The sequence below is a fragment of the Nanorana parkeri genome, unplaced genomic scaffold, assembly GCF_000935625.1.
Source record: "Nanorana parkeri isolate BGI_ZX_2015 unplaced genomic scaffold, ASM93562v1 scaffold2003, whole genome shotgun sequence".
Classification (NCBI taxonomy): domain Eukaryota; kingdom Metazoa; phylum Chordata; class Amphibia; order Anura; family Dicroglossidae; genus Nanorana; species Nanorana parkeri.
In genome coordinates, this window is record NW_017308271.1 from 145,459 (window position 1) to 156,944 (window position 11,486).

At 45.0% G+C, this 11,486-nt stretch overlaps 1 protein-coding gene across 1 annotated transcript in view; it reads left to right on the plus strand.

Annotated features, from left to right (window-relative positions):
- CCDC94 (coiled-coil domain containing 94) overlaps positions 1-11,486 on the plus strand; it is a 101,066-nt gene that overhangs the window by 20,522 nt on the left and 69,058 nt on the right. The window lies entirely within an intron of this gene.

The following is an 11,486-nucleotide window of genomic DNA, read 5'->3' on the forward strand; positions in this document are numbered from 1 at the left end:
AATTCACTTTCCAAAGTAATTTGGAAAAATGCAATTACCAGCACAAATCTGGTACAGTCACCATGCCCCCACTATACTTACCTTTTCAGGGAACGGTCCTTCCTATCCGCCAGTATGGGTGTACTATCAAAGGCCCCCAGTTGCAAAAGGCAGATTGCGCAGTTTCCCGCCGCAATAACGCCCGTGCAAATGCACATAATCTCGATTGAAAACATTCCGAGATTACCACGCGGATGTAACCCCATTAAAATCAATGAGGCCGCGAGGCAACCGTACACGGCCTCGCCCAAGTCTGCACTGCCCAAACGGTAAATTCACTTTCCAAAGTAATTTGGAAAAATGCAATTACCAGCACAAATCTGGTACAGTCACCATGCCCCCACTATACTTACCTTTTCAGGGAACGGTCCTTCCTATCCGCCAGTATGGGTGTACTATCTGTACCTGTGCCATTGTAATCTGAATTTCGCTCTCAAAATTCAAGCACTCGTTGGTCGAGAAGCTCTTCTTGGCATTGCTAAATACGGTTATGGTTAAAAAAAATGTATTTTTTTGTATCAGGACAAGTAGATTTCCATGAGGGACAAGTAGATCAGGCCCCCGCTTTAGTCCTTGGACAAGTAGTTTTTTTTTAAATTTCCACACCCCTGCAATAGCCAGCCATAACTTAATAAGCAAACAGTCTTTATTTTGCCAAACTGGTAAAATAAAACCCGCTTAAATCTTCAGCAAAACAACAAAAACAGTTCTCCACAGTAGAAATTTAATAATTGGCTCACTGCCTTAGTAAGTTTGTCAAATACCAGGTTTATAGTCCAAGCCCTGCTCCAGGTGGTTGCAACACAGGCCCAGGCGCCCAGCAGCAGTATCTCAACAATCAGCAGTCCATAGCTTAGCACAGCCATGTGTCCTGCTTCTAACACACCTCACCTACAACTGACTTCCTGTACTCTTTAAACCACTCCTGGCAGGTGGGTTAACCCTTTCCTTTCAAAAACCTGTTTTTAACATCCCCCTTATCCCTTTCGCTGCCAAGCCCTCGAACATTTTGCACCTCAGCTGGCCACACCATTTTTGCAATATTTCCCATTGATTTGATTTTCAACTGCTGGTTTACTAGCGTTTGTAAAAGACTCCCCAAACCATATATTTTTTGAAAGCACAGTTCCGGTAGAATAAAAAGATGGTACTACTAAATATGTAGAAATATCTAGGGTCTAAACAGACCCATGACATTTCCCTTTTGAAATAGAAAAAGAAATTGGGGACGCAGAGTCCTCAATTTCTTTTTCTGCAGCCTCTGTTCTAAATGAATGGAAAGCACTTGGTACAGAGGCTTCCCATTCATTCAGAAACTGTTGATGGTAAAATATTTACTATCACCAGTTTCTGAATGGGGAGAGGCCTCTGTACGGAGTGCTTCTCCCCATAGAGAAATTCATGAATGAACAGGAAGTGATGTAAATCACTTCCTGCTCATTCATAACTGGGGACACATAGTACTATGTGTCCCCAGTTATTTACAAACATCGGCGTGATCAGATGATCACTCCAGTGTTTGTCCTTCACACAGAGGATCGGTAATATCACTGATATGTACCGATCCTCTGCTCGGCCACGCACACAGCCGCTGTCGTCCTGAAACTCACAGGATGACAGCGGCTCCTCTCTCCTCCCCGCTGGGCTGCTCTCTCATGCCGCTTGTTCATCGTGATCGAGCGGCTTGCTCCTCCACCCCAAACACCCCCGCCCCCCCCACCATCCAGTGAACAGTTCTGATATAAGTAGAGCTGCAACAACGATTCGATTGTTTGCGGCTCCACAAGCGCTGTATAATGTACTATATTGCACACCACACTTTTTTTTACTTCCACCACTCCAAGCTTGTTCCCGTGATGGACTACAATCTCAATACAAACTAGTAGTCCATCACTGGAGCCTTTTTAGAAAAAAAAAATCCGATTAATCTAACCCTTTCGCTGCCAAGGACGTACGGCATACGGAGCTACAAATGTGCTTCTGGCTGGCCAGCTCAGTATGACGTACGGACCTGCCATTTACAGTTCTACTATAAGCTTTAGTGACCATGAGCTTATAGTAGAACTGTTCCCCGGACTGTCCCCTTCAAATTAATAGCTGTCATCAGCGGCTCACAAGCCGCTGATCACACGAGAGGTACATGGCCGGTCCGCTGGCCGCCGGAGATAAGATAGATAGAGAGAGGAGAGGGGGGAGAAGGAGGGGGGAGCGAGGGGAGTGAGATTCAGGCTCGTTACAAGTGATTTTGGACGGCTGTACAGCCGTTCAAAACCACTTGTACGGAATGGCTCCCATACTACATGTAGCTGTGCTGCTTGCCCGCAGCCGGGCTAAATATAGAAAAAAACTACTCGCCCGACGCCCGAAACTGCCTGTCTCGGGCGATAGGAATTCCACACCCCTGCTCCATGGATCCCCGCTGCTGTCCCCCGCTTGTAGGGCCTGTGGCAGCGGGGATCCGTAATAAAATCACCGGCGGGGGAGCAAGCGGCAACTGGCCGCAATTCAGGATGGCAAAGCGGTGTTCCGATCTGAGCCGCTGTCATCCTGTCAGTTTGTGGATGACAGCCTGTTCATTCAAGAATTTATAAATGGGGACTAGCACTAACCGGGTCTGCGCTTTCACAAAATATATGATTTGGGGGGTCTTTTGCAAACGCTAGCAACCCAGCAGTTGAAAATCAAATCAATAGGAAAAAAATGGCTTGGCCAGCTGATTTGAAAAATGTTCCGGAGTGCTTGGCAGCGAAAGGGTTAATAATCGGCTAACTAATCGATTATGAAAATAATCGTTAGCTGCAGCCCAAGATATAAGCTTATAGCGGATCGGTAAATGCCACTGACCCGGCCATTTGGGAACAGTTTTGTTCCGCCATTTGCCTTATGTCAGTGGCAGGGCAAGTGTTAAAGGGACCATTGCCTAAACAGCGAGGAAGTATACTGGCCATCCAGGACCCATTCCTAGCATCCTATACACTCTACAAAGACCTGAAGCCACCAGTCTGGACCGTTATTGCCTGCTTGAGTCCACACTCCAGAGGAGGGAGCCATGCCACTCCATCAGGCATGGTTCCCTCCTCTGCATTATTCAGGGACACATTTTTGCAGCAATGTCAGATTTTATGAATAAGATCAATGCTATGATTGCTGACCCAGAATGCAGTGGCTGCAAGCATGCATCTGCACCCTCTCCTTACTCTTACCAGACTGGTAACCTGAGAGAGCAGGTTTCAACTCAACAGTCTGGCTGTGTGGGATAAGAAGTCACAATGATTGTTCCTACCGATACCGGTGACATCCAGGACCAGGTTGTCTCTGGCCTGGTGACTCAGGAATCCAGCTCTCGAGTCAGGGAAATTCTTCTCTACACTTGTCTGTAAGATTCTCCTGACAGTACCAGCATGATGCCTGAGGAGTCGTGGATGCCCTATCAGTGCAGGAGACCTGGTCGCTGGAGGAAGCTCTTCCCTTAATCAACATATTGGAGCTCATAGTGATTTGGTTATCCTTTCTGAGCTGGACCTCTCGACTGCAAGGTCATCTTATCAGTATTCAGTCAGACAGTGCCACAGCAGGGGCATATGTACACCATCAGGGATGAAGCGGAAGTCTCTCAGCACAAAGAAGTTGGCCACTTCACTTTACAGCCCTATCTGCCGTGCATTTTCCAGGTGTGGAAAATTGGTAGCTGGACTTCCTGAGTCAACAATGTTTGGACTGGAGGATGGTCTCTTCACTTGGATGTGTATCAGGATCTCTCTCACAGGTGCGGAACTCTTGGCTTCAAGATTTAGCAGGAGACTGAGCAAGTTGGTTTCCAGATCTAGGGATCCTCTAGCCATTAGCAGTGGATGGTCTGGCGATTCTGTGTAATCAGTTCACCCTGATCTACGCTTTTCCTCCTCTGAGGCTCCCTCTTTGTCTGCTCCGCACAATTGTGATGAATGGCATTGCAGTAAATCTCAATGGTCCGAATCGGCCCATGTGGATAAGGAACTCCGAGCTTAACGAAGTCCTGGCAGATACCCTGTGGGCTCTTCTAGATCTCCTGGATTTCTTGTCCCAAGGATCAGTTTACCACCCTTGGTTCACGGTCTCTGGCTCCCAAATAACGTATCCCAAATAAAGTATTTTGCGCTATCCCAAATATGCCAAAACAGATGCGGCTCAAATAAAGCTTATGAAATGCCACAATATAATATAGCAATGAGTTCATTGTAATCTGTGGTGAACAACTGCAATTTTGTGTTCAGTGAAAATATTTGGAACCTTTTTTTTTCCTATTGCACTCCTCTGGAGAAGAAATGCTTGTGGAGATGGTGAATCCGGGGAGGAATATTAATACAAAAAGTGCTTGAGACCTTTTTTAACATAAAGTTAATTCACCTATGGTGAGCTGTTCACAGAATCACTTCATTTTGGGTGATCTTCACTGATGTTTCAAAGAAACTAAAATTGAAAAGAATTGTTTATTTTAATTTCTTCATACAGGGCATATTTTGTAACATTGTATGTGATTCGTGTTGTAACTAAGTATGCAGGTTTATATTTTTGCTGAGCACAGAATTGTGATCATATGTGTTGAACTTAATTGTTTGACACTCTATAAAGGGCAGGCTCTAGCAATTATTTTTCAAAGACCACCTGTGACTCAATGGGATCTTAACCTGGTTCTGTCAGCTCTTCAGGAACTGCTCTTTGAACTGATCAGAGATGTTGCTCTATAGAGACTCATGCACATCTCACCTCTGGAAGGCTGTTTCTGGATTAGCAGCCCTCTCTTGTAAAGGACCCTTTCTTGTTCTCAGAGACATGATTGTCTTGAGGCCCAGGGCCTCCTGTCTCGCTAAGGTGGCATCTTCCTTTCACCATAACCAGGACATTGTACGTCCCTGCCTCTGTAGTGCCAGGCTATTTCCCCCCACCCCCATTGTTTAGATATGGTATGTGCTGTTTGATTTTCTCTCAGCTACCTCCTTCAGCGCCCGTTTCTTAGATTTGTAAGGCTTCCTCCTGGCCTTTTCACACATCCTCTAAGTTTACCAGGTGGATGTTCAGGCCTCAGCTGATGCTTGCTTCAGACATATAGGTTATTTTAGGCTTCTCTTTAAGCTGGTTGCCCCCAGATTTTGCCTTCTTGTTTGGTGGGCTTGTTAGGGATTTCTTCTTTTGCTCAGGACAATGGCTCCTGTGTAGCACCTGGAGATGTTGTCTAATGCTTGCTTGACACCAGGAGCTCCAGGTGCTGGTTACTGGGAGGCTTGACTCCCAAATGTAGCAGGGGTTGCTGCTGGTGATTTTCCTCCTTTCCAGGTAGCCGTCAGTGGTCATATACACAAGCTGATGTAGGTATCTGCCAATTCTGACGGATTCTGGCTTACACTCCAGCACAAACTGCAGGACAGATGTACAGGAGTTGGTTTTGGATCATCAGTTCTTCCAGGGCCTCATAGGACTCCTTGAGCCCCTTGGTCCACTGCCAGAATGTGCCTCGATGGTGGCTTACCACATCCAGGTTAGAGTCTGCGACCCATTTCTACAGTGAACCTTTTTGAGATGCACTTCTGATGTTTGATATTTTTTCATGATTGCATCCTTTATGGCTTCAAAATCGTCATCCTGCTCAAGTGGCAATTCCGCATAGGCATCCAGTACTTTGCCTCTGTCTTTTTTTTTTTTTCCAGGCATCAAGCCCACTGCATCTGTGGCAGGTGACACTTATGCTATTTCTTTTCAAATAACAAATACGTATCACTGTCACTGTCTTAGCCCATAACTGGAAATTTGACTGTATGACTCACAGCCAAAGTTAATTTGTGCTCTAGGGAAGTGAGGGTCTGATCCTGTCAGTTACTGAAGCCTAGCCATCTCCAATTCATGCAGATGGGTGGATTCTCTCCCTGCTTGTCCCTCCGCAGCCTCTCTCTCAGCCTGGCACTCGAGAAACCACAGGTATATCAAAGGATCCATAGCCATTATTCATTGTAGGGCTACCTGCAGTTGAGGAGAGTCTACATTGGGTACAGGCAGTCTGTTGCTGGCTTGATCAAACTGGGTTGCAGATTACATTCATTGGTACCTGTGGTTCAGTGTCTGTCCTCCTACCCGGTGGGGTTGTACATAAACCACTTGTACAGGCGTTCGAGGGTGAATACTGTTGCGCCAGATGTGATCTAGTTGTTTGGAAGCCCAGATTGTGGATCTAAACAATAAACTGGCAATACTGAGGAGCATAAACAACATGGAAAGAAGTCTGGACTTGATGCACCAGGCTCTGGTGGAGGGCGGCATAGATGAGGAGGGGTGTGGGGGGGTTGGAGGAGCAGGATCTCGAGTTGGGTAGCTGGGTTACCGCTAGAAGGTAGAGGGAAGAGTGCAAGAGAGGCCAGTCCTGAATTAATACACCCCTATAGATATGCCAGGTTGCAGGATGCTGGGGATATTAGTCCAGGGGTGACATTGCTGGAGTGGGCGTCTTCTCTATCCACAGGGGTAGTGACTGCTCCAGTAAGGATTGAAGCTGGATGGAGGGTCAGGAAAAACAGATCTTGGTGGTAGTGGATTCTATTATCAGACGGACAGATCTGATGGTAATCTGCCATCGGGACCGTGGGTCTGTTGCTTACCGGGGGCTCGTGTTCAACACATTGCGGAACGGATGGACAGGTTACTGGGTGGGGGTTGGGTAAGCAACAGTCTGTTGGTTACCGGGGGCTCGTGTTCAACACATTGCGGAACGGATGGACAGGTTACTGGATGGGGTTGGGTACGACCCAGCTGTCATGGTGCACGTCGGCACCAATGACAAAATTAGGAGGCAAATGGAGTGTCCTAAAATGTGAGTTCAGAGACTTACCGTGTTTCCCCGAAAATAAGATACTGTCTTATATTTTTTTTCAACGAAAAAAGGCACTAGGTCTTATTTTCGGGGGATGTCTTATTTTTACCTGGCTGCAGCTGTCCGCTCTCCGTTCTGATGCCGTCCACTCCGACCCCACTGGCTATGCCGCGCTGTGCCTGCTGGGAAATGTAGTCCTAAGCGGCAGCCGAGGCAGACAAGTGGGTGTGCGTGCGTACGTGCGGGGGGGAGGGAGCTGCGGCCGGTCTTCACAAGTAAAAATCAATTATATGTGCAGCTACCCCGAAAGTAAGACCTAGCGCTATCTTCAGGGATTTCTGTAATATAAGACCTACCACCGAACTAGGTCTTATTTTCGGGGTAGGTCTTATATTACAGAAATCCCTGAAGATGGCGCTAGGTCTTACTTTCGGGGAAACACGGTAGGTGCTAAGTTGAAGAAAAGGACCTCCTTTTCCACGGTAGTATTCTCTAAGATACTGCTGGTGCCACGAGCCACTCCAGAGAGACAGTGAGAATTGAGAGAACTAAACAAGGAGCTAGTGTAAAAAGAGGGCTTTGGGTTCCTGGGGAACTGGGCTGACTTCTCAGTCAGTTACCGGCTCTACAGCAGAGATGGGCTGCATCTTAATGGGGAGGGTGCAGCACTTTTGGAGGAGAAAATGGTTAAAAGACTGGAGGAGCTTTCTAAACTAGATAATGGGGGGAGAGAATAAAAACAGATATAATGAATATAGTGCAAGTAACTTCAGGGGCGATTTAATATTGAGGGCAGTAACACAAAGTGGGATAGAGGGCTCACTCCAGTTAATCTAATTTAGTAAGGTACCAAGATACCAAGGTCTAATAAAATAAAGTAGTGGGGCTCCAGAAAGGAGTAATAATAAAAAGCAAATCAGCACCAAACTAAAATGTGCTGTAGAAGTCTAGCAAACAAGATAGAGGAGCTCGAACTTATGCTACTCGAAGTGGACTTCGATATAGTGGGAATAACAAACTTGGCTAGAGAGCGCACCTGACTGGGCTACCAATATACAAGGGTATAACATGTTCAGGAAGGATAGGGTTGGTAGAAGAGGGGGAGGGGTGTGCATGTATGTAAAAAACGCTCTCTTTGTTCAGACGCTGTGTTCATTTATTCCATCTATTGCTACTGAGAGGGGTTTCAAACTCTTTAAGTCTTTGGACATTGCGCAGCGCTTCAGAGAATTTTATCATCATCCATATAGCATCCCCTTGCAACATAATCCGGACTCTTCTCCCCCCATACTTTCTCAGGTTTGTGACTATTTGTAGGCTTCCCTCGCTCTCCCAGTCCACATCAAATCATCTTGAATCCCCCATAACAGAGGAGGAATTCCTAGTAGCTGTGAAATCTTCAAAATCTGGTAAAACTCTCGGTCCTGATGGCTACTCCTGTGGCTACTACAAGGCCTTTGCATATGTACTGGCTCCTTGCTTTGCCTCAGCCTTCAATTCCATTTTAACTGGCGCCCCATACTTGCGGACACTCTATGCACACATTTCTGTAATCCCTAAACCCAGGAAAGATGTTACACAATATGCCTATTACAGGCCAATATTTTTATTAAACATTGATTTGAGGATTTTCGCAAGGATTCTTCCTGATCATCTGCTCCCTCACATAGTTACCCTGATACATCCGGACTAAGTGGGTTTCCTTCTGAGGACAACACTACTAGAGTACTAAATGCCATACACTTAGCTCATACCCACGTCCTTCCATTGTGCCTTCTTTCTACTGATGCAGAGAAGGCCTTTGACAGGGTCAACTCTCAGCATTATCCACTTCCTTTCCCTTACAAAACTGTACTAGTCAAGGGGTGCTCTCTTTCAACATTACTTTTTAGTTTAACTCCAGAACCGTTTCTCAGACATGTTCGTCAAAATACAGACATTTCAGGTATTCCAACCGAGGCATGTCACCATAAAGTGCTGGCGTATGCCGACTATTTGCTTTTTTTTTTATAACCCGGAAATTTCCCTCCCTAACCTGTTAATGGAAATTAACATATGGCCAACTGTCAAATTTAAAAATACATTTCCAAAAATCGGAAGCCCTCAATATTACTATCCCCACCCTGAGTCTGGAGATAATCAATCCGAATATCAACTTCAAATGGGCGACCAACTACATATCATATCTGGGCACCAAAATTACACCTCATCTGCTTAACCTTTTTGAGCTGAATTTTCCTCCTCTGCTTCGCACCATTAAGACCAACTTACGCAAATGGCACCAAGACACTCTTGATTTGACATACTTAAAATGAACATCCTCCCATGCCTGTTATACTTGTTCCCAAAACTACCTATTTATCTACCTTCTGCATTCCTTAAGAAATTACAGGTGAAGTTTTCGAAATTTGTATTGGCCCAAAAGTGACCTAGACTTGATTTTAAGATTCTTTCGTACTCCAAACGCCACAGTGGCAAGGGATTCCTAGAACCTGTCAAATATTACAGGGTGAAGCATTTTGCCAGGGTGCAGACATTCTGGCAACAAACTTTGCATTACCCTTGAGCAAGAATCCTCCCCACTTCCCTTAGCTGGCTTACCTTGGCTCTCTAGATCACATTTGAAATTGTATGCCCATCCACACTAGTGGCCCTACATTGAAGGTGGCTCACTCCACTGACCTTATCCACGCCCCCCGTGGTGGTGTCCCAAGTATGACTCCCCCGTACTGAGGAAATCCTGCTTTTCCACCAGGGATTGCTGGCAAACAATTTGATACGATGATTGAAGACGGCAAGTTTTGGCTTAGAGATTTCCTGTCCCAAGACACAACCCCAAGACACAACCCCATCATCTTTCGAAATTTCTTCCATGCTAGATCCCTCTTTATCTAGATGGAAAGTATTGCAGTTTCTAAACAGAAAATATGATTGCTTTCACCCTGTTATGCCATTTGTGAAGCTTTGCTTGGGCAAAGGTGCAATTCGACATGCCCTCTCTCACCTATTCCATCTTAACGTTCCCTCCAAGTCCGTATTGTCCACCTTTTCTGCTGAAATGGGAGAATGATTTAACTGAATGAATTAGCTGGAGGGGTGGGGTGGAGGGAGAACCTAGTTGTGTCTGTCCACCTCTGTTTCACTTTTCCATCTCCGCCTTTTCTCTTTTTTTTTTTCTTCCTTTTCTCTTTTTTTTCTCAAATTTCTAATGTAGGCTTCACAATCAAGATGTCTGTCCCTTGTTATGTTTTATATTACCTGTCACTATTTGTCATACTGCTAACTGGCTTAAACTGTTACTGTGAATGTATGTTTCTGTCCTGGAAAAAGAATTTACAAAAAAAAATAAAAATTCTTATTTAGAGCATAGAGATTAAGCTAAACAAATATTTAAAAATATTGTTTTATTAAAGAAAGAGGAAAACGGTTCAGAAAAATATACAGGGATTGGAGAGACTATGCATCCATGGGTGCTTCTCCAGTTGCATCTTTTAGTGTGGCAAAAAGAACGCCACTGTCAACTAAAATGCATATAACATCTTGCCTACAGTTTGCCAGGAGACACATGGGAAACTATGAAGTTGGCTTAAAGAAGTTTCTGTAGTCTGAGCCAAACTCTGCCCATCATCATAAGCACACCCTCCCCACCATTAAGCATGTTCGTGGTAGCATCATGATGTGGGGATGTTCCTCTGCAGTAGACCCTGCAAGGTTTGTAAGAGTAAAATGAATGCATCAAAATTCAGAAAAGTTGTGGAGGAAAATCTGATGCAGTCTGCAAGAAACCTGAGGTCTGTTTTTTTTTACAGATCAATCTGAACAATAAAATGAGAGGTTTTTAACCTCCCTGGCGGTATGATTATGCAGGATTTGAGCATGCCAAAGCGGTACATTGTTTTTCATGGCAATTTGTTGTTTTATATTGTAGGCCTGTAATTCTTAGTAAATCTTAGGAATAACTCGCCTAAATCTGTCCAAACAAGAGTCTAGTAGACATCCCAGGTATGATAAAGTTTGAAACACGAAATCATAAATTTATAATAAAAAATTATAAGATAATAATGTAAAAAATGCGCTGCCTGATCCTTACCGCAGTCAATAGAGTACCAAGTTCGCACATCACAGAGTTGGGTCGCAGAATCGTCGCTGTCGTCACTTTCAGTGTCTGATGACGAATTTCCCAACGAATAGCTATCACTCAATTCTGCAAGTGATTCTAATTTACTATCGCTGTTTTCTACCTGGTCTGAAACCGCTTTTGACCTAAAGGAACGTTCTAAAGTTTCCAGGCAGAAAGAACTGTAAAAGTGCAGGCAGTCCACTGGACAAAGCTCTAGGGACAAAATTGAAGTGAAGTAGTTTGATACATAAATGTAATTATAGCAGATTACATTGTATTCTGTGTAAATGTCATGTTTTCACTTTTGAATTTCCCGCCGGCTCCGCCCCCCGCTGTGACGCCCGAAAACTAAACTGAATGCCGGCATCGGCCGGGCGCACACAGCAGAGGACACTGTGGGCTCGCAGGGACAAGGTAAGTGACACTTTTGTGCTATCCCAAGTGTGGCTCGGGGTTACCGCTTTTGGTACTGAAAATTAACCCCGAGCC